Below are 7894 nucleotides of genomic sequence, written 5' to 3'. Positions count from 1 at the left end.
TTCAATATCGTTAAAATTAAAGAAGTAAAACCAAAAAAGTAAAGCTAAAGAAGTTAACATTTCACAGTGAATAAACATTTCCACATTAAACCTCACAATTAATAACTCTTGAGTACTTCATGCAGTTACAACATGTAATATCTCAGATGACAACATTGCACTATAGCTGTCACCTCTGAATGCTGTGTATCTGTATCAGTTTTTTTCTTGATTTATTACGTCTTCTATATCTCTTTTATTACGCAAGTGTTTTTCAGAAAAACGTCTCTCCAAATTTACACAGAAAATGAGCACAGCAATAGTACCTCATATTTTGTCATATTTGCATTTTTATCTATCGAACAGTTTACCATTTCGCCATTAACATTATTGCCTGTTGAAAAAAATGTGGTAATTCAAAAGTGGCCAGTAGCATCTGCAAGCTGGATCCACAGTTGGAAAGCGAACCAAAATACTTTTGTCAAGCAGGCATTAATAATTATTTTACCAACGTTTAACGACAGTCTGTGTTACTTAAAGTAAGCAAAATTTCTTAAGAATATTTGCTATTAGTTATTACTTACATTTGTTGTCAATGATCTGAATAAAACTGAGTGCTGATAAAATTTCTTTATTTAAGCAATGCAGTAATAAATTAATTTAGTCCAAGGAGTGGTCATGTTGAGTCAAATCCTGTCTGTAGAGCTTAACCTCGACGTATTTTTGGTGGGTCCTTCAGCCTTCAGCCAATGGAAAAGCAGACAGTAGCAGAACGCAATGGTTAAGTGGAGTTTGGGGTTTTTTGAGTGAATGCCTGAAGGGAGCGATTGTAGACACTTGCATGTTCTTTCCGCAAGAAGCAGATCTGTTCGAGGTATCTGTGGCTCTGATAGAGTGGGTGGATTCTGGGCTGCGAACAGCAACTTCCATGCTTTAACTTCTGGAAGGAGAAATCTGACTGTGCTCCAAAGTGCGAATCTATTTCCGCTTGCATTAAGGAACTGAGCATAGACACAGAATGAGTTACTATTCTTTATATGACGTCTTAATTTGTAAATCACCATGTTAAACTTTCAACTGCTTTGTGCTTGTAAAAATTAAGTGTATTTTGAGTACGAAATGGACTTCGCGTATCTTTGATGACTATTTAGTTTGAGGATTTTGCTGCCTTTCTCGTAACACAATCAACGTAACAGTATCGCATTTGATAAGGGTATTTTCTGTATGAGTATTAACTGAATATCGTAGTCCCACCTGCTGTTTATGTGAGACATTCTTTCTTGAATAAACATCTTCCAGTATAATCCTCTGCAGTCTACATCAGTTAAACACATTAGAACTGAAGTTTTGTTACTAGGTAAATAAAATACAGAATGTACTTCTTTATTTCATAAGACGTTATAGTCAACAATTTGTCTTCACCAATTTGACATTTAGGCCCATGAAATCAAGAAATAGGTAACATATGCACCAGCCAAAGATAACTATAAAGAAGTTTAGTTAATGAAATAATATTGCTGTTCATCTGCATAAACTTTGTAAACATGTATCGTCGTAAGATCATGTGATTCCTACATATGTCTACATAAAAGTATTTTTATCAATTTATTCAATTAAGTTTTATTGTGTATTTCCGTGTATTTTATTAACTCGCAATTCTATCCAATGCATAGGCTATTCGACTGCCGGATCACATCTACAGTTTAAGATTTTCAGTGAATTAGCTGTGGGACATGAAAGCAGACGTGTGTAGCTGCACATTATGATTACATCGAGCTGTTGTTTCTAAATAGAGCCGTGTATGGCCCAACTACCTACGGTACCAACACTATCAGGCAAAGTCGCAACTCGTTTGATCGTATGGACTCCTGCTAAGAAGAGCATTTACTAACGTTAGGTACCGTCAAAATTAGGGTTTTCTAGTCTGCTATAAGAATTAAATCGCTTTAGTATTGCAACTGTAATTCTAAGACTTTACAGGATTCTGTGATCCAGGTCCCAAATCGTCTGCACGAGAGGCAGTTTGCAAGCGGCCTCCGTTCCTAGGATTTTGCGGGAGATACATGCGTGGGGAACTGGCGGCAAAACGGGGGATGGTGAATTTAAGTGTAGAACTTCAAGAAAGAAGAAGAAGGCTAAGCAGAGGCGTGCTGGGTTTGAGTCTGCAGTGGCCTGCAGCAGCAGAGACTGCAGGAGGTATCGCGCGCGATATCACCATCATCTACACATTCGGCAGCAACAGTACAGCAGAAGCACCAGCAGATACGTTAAGTACATAAACCCATAGTATTAACATGTGTAAAGGCGCAGCGTTATCATCCGTGACGTAAGTAATGGAGCGTGCAGCGAATTAACAAACACCCAGCATGTGTGGTTGAGATGACGTTAGTCGGTCAGTTAGTCTATATTCTGAATGTGGTGACAGGGACGTTGATAGCGACAATAATGCTGATGGAGTAGGTAGTCCAGAATCAGAGAGGGGAAGTAAACATACGAAAGATTCATCGTCACACATCATGCAGATTTCGCTAGAGTCCCGATCTAGTGCAGGGACACTAAATGCGAAAATTTGACAGAGAAATTCTGGCCTCTGTTCACATAATGGAAGTGTAAAAGGTGATGTGGAAAAATTTTAATTAGATGTTGAAGAGGTTATTGATACAAAATTATAAGTAATAAGACAAGACATTGGCAGAACTTATGAGGAGGTTGGTCTGGCAAACACCATAATCGATACAGCAGAAAAAGATTTCAGGGAAAAGTTAGAGAAGATACAGGACGATCCGGGTGACGATATTAAGAACTGTGTGCTGAGACAAATCGCATTTGAGGAAGTAATCACTAAATCTGTTAAAAATTTTTCAGGTGCAGCTGTAGAATTTGAGAAGGAAGTGCTTAAGAACAGATAACATTTTGAAGCTGTGTTAATTAAAGAAGCTGTGCACAATGAAGAGCAGTTTAAAGAAATTAGGGCAGATTTAAATTCTTCGGTAACATATCGGGCTACTCTATGATAGGTGTTCTATTGGGTAATTCAGGAGCGACATAGTGTATTGCAGACGATGGAAAGTATGAATATCATCCAGTTGATTTTGTTGTTGCATGCGAATACGGTTTTGTGCAAGGAATAACGAAAGAGGCAAAAATTAAGTTCACGAAAAGGGGGCAATTCACAGCTATGGCCAAATTTAGTCAGTGCTTCATTTACTATCTATGTAGTGTTTAACACTAGTTCCCTGATCAACTTCTGAAGTCAAATGAAGCAAGAGCGACTTGAGAATATGTTCTTAAACGCACACGGTTTCAGTCATGGAATCGGGCAGATAAAGGATTTTTATGTGCATGAAATGGCTGAGTTGACAAATATAAATTGCCTTCTGGAAGTATTGACAGAGATTAAGAAGCTAAAGAGACGCGTACGGGAATTTTTGCCATGGGATCTTGTCCACAGTCAGACAAATTCCGTTGACGAATATTTAGGTTTTATTGAGAAAGTTGAACAGGCACTGAAATTCAAGCAACATAATGCGAACATTATACAGGGAGATGGGTACCAGCAAGGGAACACAAGTAATATCCACAGTAATTACAATAATCATAACAGACATAATTGTCACCACAATAGTAATTTCCAAAGGGAAAAAAGAAATGGGAACTGAAATCAAAACTGGGAATGAAGTATCGAGGAGCAGGAGATTCACGTGATGCAACGCCGGAATGCGAGGTCAGTACTAACGACCGCCGCATCTCAGGTCCGGAGGTGGCGAAATAAACCAGCAGTAAAAAGGACACCTTACTTTATAAATTCTGCAGATGTCGAAAATTCGGCTAATAAGGCACATTTGTTGGATGTGGAGTTTATAAGAAATAAAAATAAAATGTGGAACAATTTTTATCAGCACAACCATAAAGAGAGTGGAAGAAATATGGTAAACTGTGTTCACAGATTCCATAATAAGGATATGGGCCTGAAAATTTTGTTTTTGTAGAAGGAAGTGTGTGTAACGGTCCTACCGCAGTGGATACACCGGTTCCCGTGAGATCACCGAAGTTAAGCGCTGTCGGGCGTCGTCGGCACTTGGATGGGTGACCATCCAGGCCACCATGCGCTGTTGCAATTTTTCGGGGTGCACTCATCCTCGTAATGACAATTGAGGAGCTACTCGTCCGAATAATAGCGGCTTCGGTCAAGAATACCATCATAACGACCGGCAGAGCGGTGTCCTTGCCCCACACCCCTCCTATCTGCATCCTCCACTGAGGATGACACGGCGGTCGGAGAGTCCCGGTAGGCCACAAGTGGCCTGAAGACGGAGTGAGTGAAAGGGAAGTGTATGATGGAATGAACGTATGTTTGTGGAAAGATACTGTGATCGAAAGAGAGGCAGAAGTGGATCTGAATTTGGTGGAGGTGCAATGTACGACGAATTCTAATGAGGCGCTAGATAGGAGCAACAATTATAGTACTCGAAATGAAGGTGAAATTAATGTATACTTTGATGAATTGGAGGAACTAGATAAAGCTACCTGGGTAGTCTGGGATGGTTTAGTCCTGTCAGTTGGAGAGGAAGTGTGTGATGTGTCGACGGAAGTATGTGAAGGTATTGGTAAATAGTCACGTCAGATGGTGATGAATTTCGTTTTGTATCGGCGGATGTGGGTGATTTATCCTTAAAGGGAGGAAAAATGATGTTTTAGATGCTGAAGTTGCAAAGGTTGAAGCAACTGATCAGGTACCTCGGAGGAAAGAACATGTGCATTTATGGAAGTTAACCTATGGCTCTTGATGGAAACATGAATTTAGAGTGGATATTATAGGATGAACGTGAAAATATGTTAGTAGGTACGTTATTGCATAAAGTAGCAATGGCGTCTGATAGGGGAGAAAATATGAAGGAGAAAGGTTTGGATCCAAGTTTGGTGGAATTAAGGTGTACTGTGAGGTCAAATGTGAAGCAGGGCAATAACTGCAATTTACAGTATGTGGTGCATCGGCGGAGGTTGACGGAGTTCATGGTGGCGATTTCTAAATGTATCAACGGATGTAATAAATATTTTAAGTGATGAATCTTATGTGAATGGAGTTTACTGTGATAAATTGTCTACTGATTCGGTGGAAATAAGTACGGAGTGGCATACGACAGACGATGTTTTAAGTTACGTGGCTAGTTGGGACAACGTGGCATCTGCTGATACAATTACGTCGGAGATAGAGGAGATTATATTTTATGCTTACGAGAATAGTTAGAGAACCGTTTTTCGGAATAGTGAGACTGGGGGTTGTTCTGGAATGTGCAACACACATATGGAAGAAAAAGGATGGGACGTTGAAGGAGTACAGTTAGAAGAGGGATGAAATCAATCATGTGCTGCGTCTAAGTGAAATTAACGGTTTGATAAAGAAACTGAGTGGGCGTTTCTATTAACGGTTTGATAAAGAAATTGAGTGGCCGTTTCTCAAAATTGAAAATGGTGTTTCAGCAGTGTCTGTAAACATAAGAGTCCGTTGGTTAACAAGGAAAGAGGCTTAGACGTTGAGCACTTCAGAAAACGCAAAAAGACGATTCAAAAAATACTCACTCTGGCGAGAAAAGTGCTATAAGAGGCAACGCTGGCAAAGTTGCGCCTTGGAAATGAACAACGGGTTGTGTATAAGTATGTATTGAAATGTAAATTCTTGTGCAGTATGTAACAAGTTTGCAGGGGGTTGGGGAATCCTGTTGCTTGTGTAAAAGGTAGAGATCTATGTGAAATGTGTGGGGACATAATTTAGAGGAAGGAGAGACCTAATGTTGGCCGCACAGACCTTGGAGCGTGGACCTCAGCGCAACACAATTAATTTCCTTTTCCAGTTCAGACAGGACTACGAATTGTTCGTGGGGAGTACTCGGAGGAAAATACAGGGTGACTCAAAAAGAATACCACAACTTTAGGAATTTAAAACTCTGCAATGACAAAAGGCAGAGCTAAGCACTATCTGTCGGCGAATTAAGGGAGCTATAAAGTTTCATTTAGTTGTACATTTGTTCGCTTGAGGCGCTGTTGACTAGGCGTCAGCGTCAGTTGATGCTAAGATGGCGACCGTTCAACAGAAAGCTTTTTGTGTTATTGAGTACGGCAGAAGTGAATCGACGACAGTTGTTCAACGTGCATTTCGAACGAAGTATGGTGTTAAACCTCCTGATAGGTGGTGTATTAAACGTTGGTATAAACCTGAACGTCAACTGCCCGAGGCGATGGATCGGCCGCCAGGGAGCCCGTGACAGAGCACTTCATCACTGGCCTCCAAGAAGCCCTGATCTTACCCCCTGCGATTTTTTCTTATGGGGGTATGTTAAGGATATGGTGTTTCGGCCACCTCTCCCAGCCACCATTGATGATTCGAAACGAGAAATAACAGCAGCTATCCAAACTGTTACGCCTGATATGCTACAGAGAGTGTGGAACGAGTTGGAGTATCCGGTTGATATTGCTCGAGTGTCTGGAGGGGGCCATATTGAACATCTCTGAACTTGTTTTTGAGTGAAAAAAAACCTTTTTAAATACTCTTTGTAATGATGTATAACAGAAGGTTACATTATGTTTCTTTCATTAAATACACATTTTAAAGTTGTGGTATTCTTTTTGAATCACCCTGTATTTTTGAGTTATTTATATGTGTTATTTTAGTGTTTTGTATGGTTCTCTCATGCACTAAATGTAGTTTTTTTGTAACTATTGCTCGTACAAAATTTGATGCGTGGAAATCGTCAGACATAATTAAATTTTTGCTTGCTTATGGGAGTAGAACATGAGGTTATATGAGAAGTAAAAGTTAAGTTTTTGGGGACAAAATACGTTAAATATATAATTTATGCTATTTTGGAAGGGTTTTGAATAAGTTTATGTATGTAAAATTACGGTGACGTTTTCGTAGCATGTTTATCACAATAAAACCAGCACAAAAACGTAAATTTGAGGAAATAAGAGTGGACATTTTCTGAATTTATAATCCAGCCATCCGTTGAGTTGCAACTGAAAGTTGAAGGGGTGTCTTCTGCACATTGTAGCATTATTTGTAAGGTTTCTAACTAGACGTGCAAGTTTTAGAAATATGGAAAAAATTTAATTTTATGGTGTTGAACAGATTTCATAACTCGAAGGTCTTGATTTCTAGTGGGAAAATGGAGAGAGTTTGAAATTTCCAGCTGAATCAAGTGTTGTGCCTACGCTGTAGCTCAGGTTTTATTTATCGTGTTAGTGAATGTATCTATTTTACTGAAGAGGGCGTTCAGTGCCTGATCTAAGGGGACTCGGGAAGTCATATGATTATTGGTAACTACACTACAATCGTCTTTCGACAGCTACCGGCCTTCAGCACTGGCGGTTACTGCGGACAGACGCATGTTTCAGTGCAGTGCGTGGGCAAGGGCGCGGAGAACTTCCGCAGAGGCGCTAGAACGCCGATCGTGTGCCGCGTTGGTATTAGTGAAGTGCTACGAAGATGTGATAAAAGCAAAAAAAAGTGTTATCAAATGAGCGTAAAAGCACACATAAGCGAGCTAATGTGCCACATTAAGTGGAACTGAGCAACGTACGCGTATTTAGACGAGATAAGCGCCAGCCCAGTATTGGTACGAGGTAAGGTGATCTTGGCGTACGGCTGAGCGCTGTTGGGCAGCCCCAGTGCCGTGAAAGCGCCACAGCCGGTCCAGAGGCAACGATAGTTGCTGGTGAGCCCAGGTGTGGGCAGAAAGGCTTTACAGGAAATGGGGAAAATCTAGGCACGGGGCACTTTCACGATTAAGAGGAGAGGCAATGCCCCAAGAAATGGCGGAGTGTCAGACAAGCTGAAAGATAACTTCTTACAGCTCTTTGAGAATGTATAATCATTTACAGTCAAATATTCATGCAAATATGGATACATCTGCGATTT

The 7894-nt window shown here is 40.3% G+C and overlaps 1 pseudogene; it reads left to right on the top strand.

The window, feature by feature from the left end:
- The first annotated feature begins 3979 nt into the window (after nucleotides 1-3979).
- On the top strand, nucleotides 3980-4097 carry LOC126206795 (5S ribosomal RNA; annotated as a pseudogene).
- The last annotated feature ends 3797 nt before the right edge of the window (nucleotides 4098-7894 follow it).

This window comes from Schistocerca nitens, chromosome 1 (genome assembly GCF_023898315.1).
Source record: "Schistocerca nitens isolate TAMUIC-IGC-003100 chromosome 1, iqSchNite1.1, whole genome shotgun sequence".
In the NCBI taxonomy this organism is placed as follows: domain Eukaryota; kingdom Metazoa; phylum Arthropoda; class Insecta; order Orthoptera; family Acrididae; genus Schistocerca; species Schistocerca nitens.
Note: the sequence above shows the minus strand (reverse complement) of the source record. Positions and strands in the feature narration are given on the sequence as shown.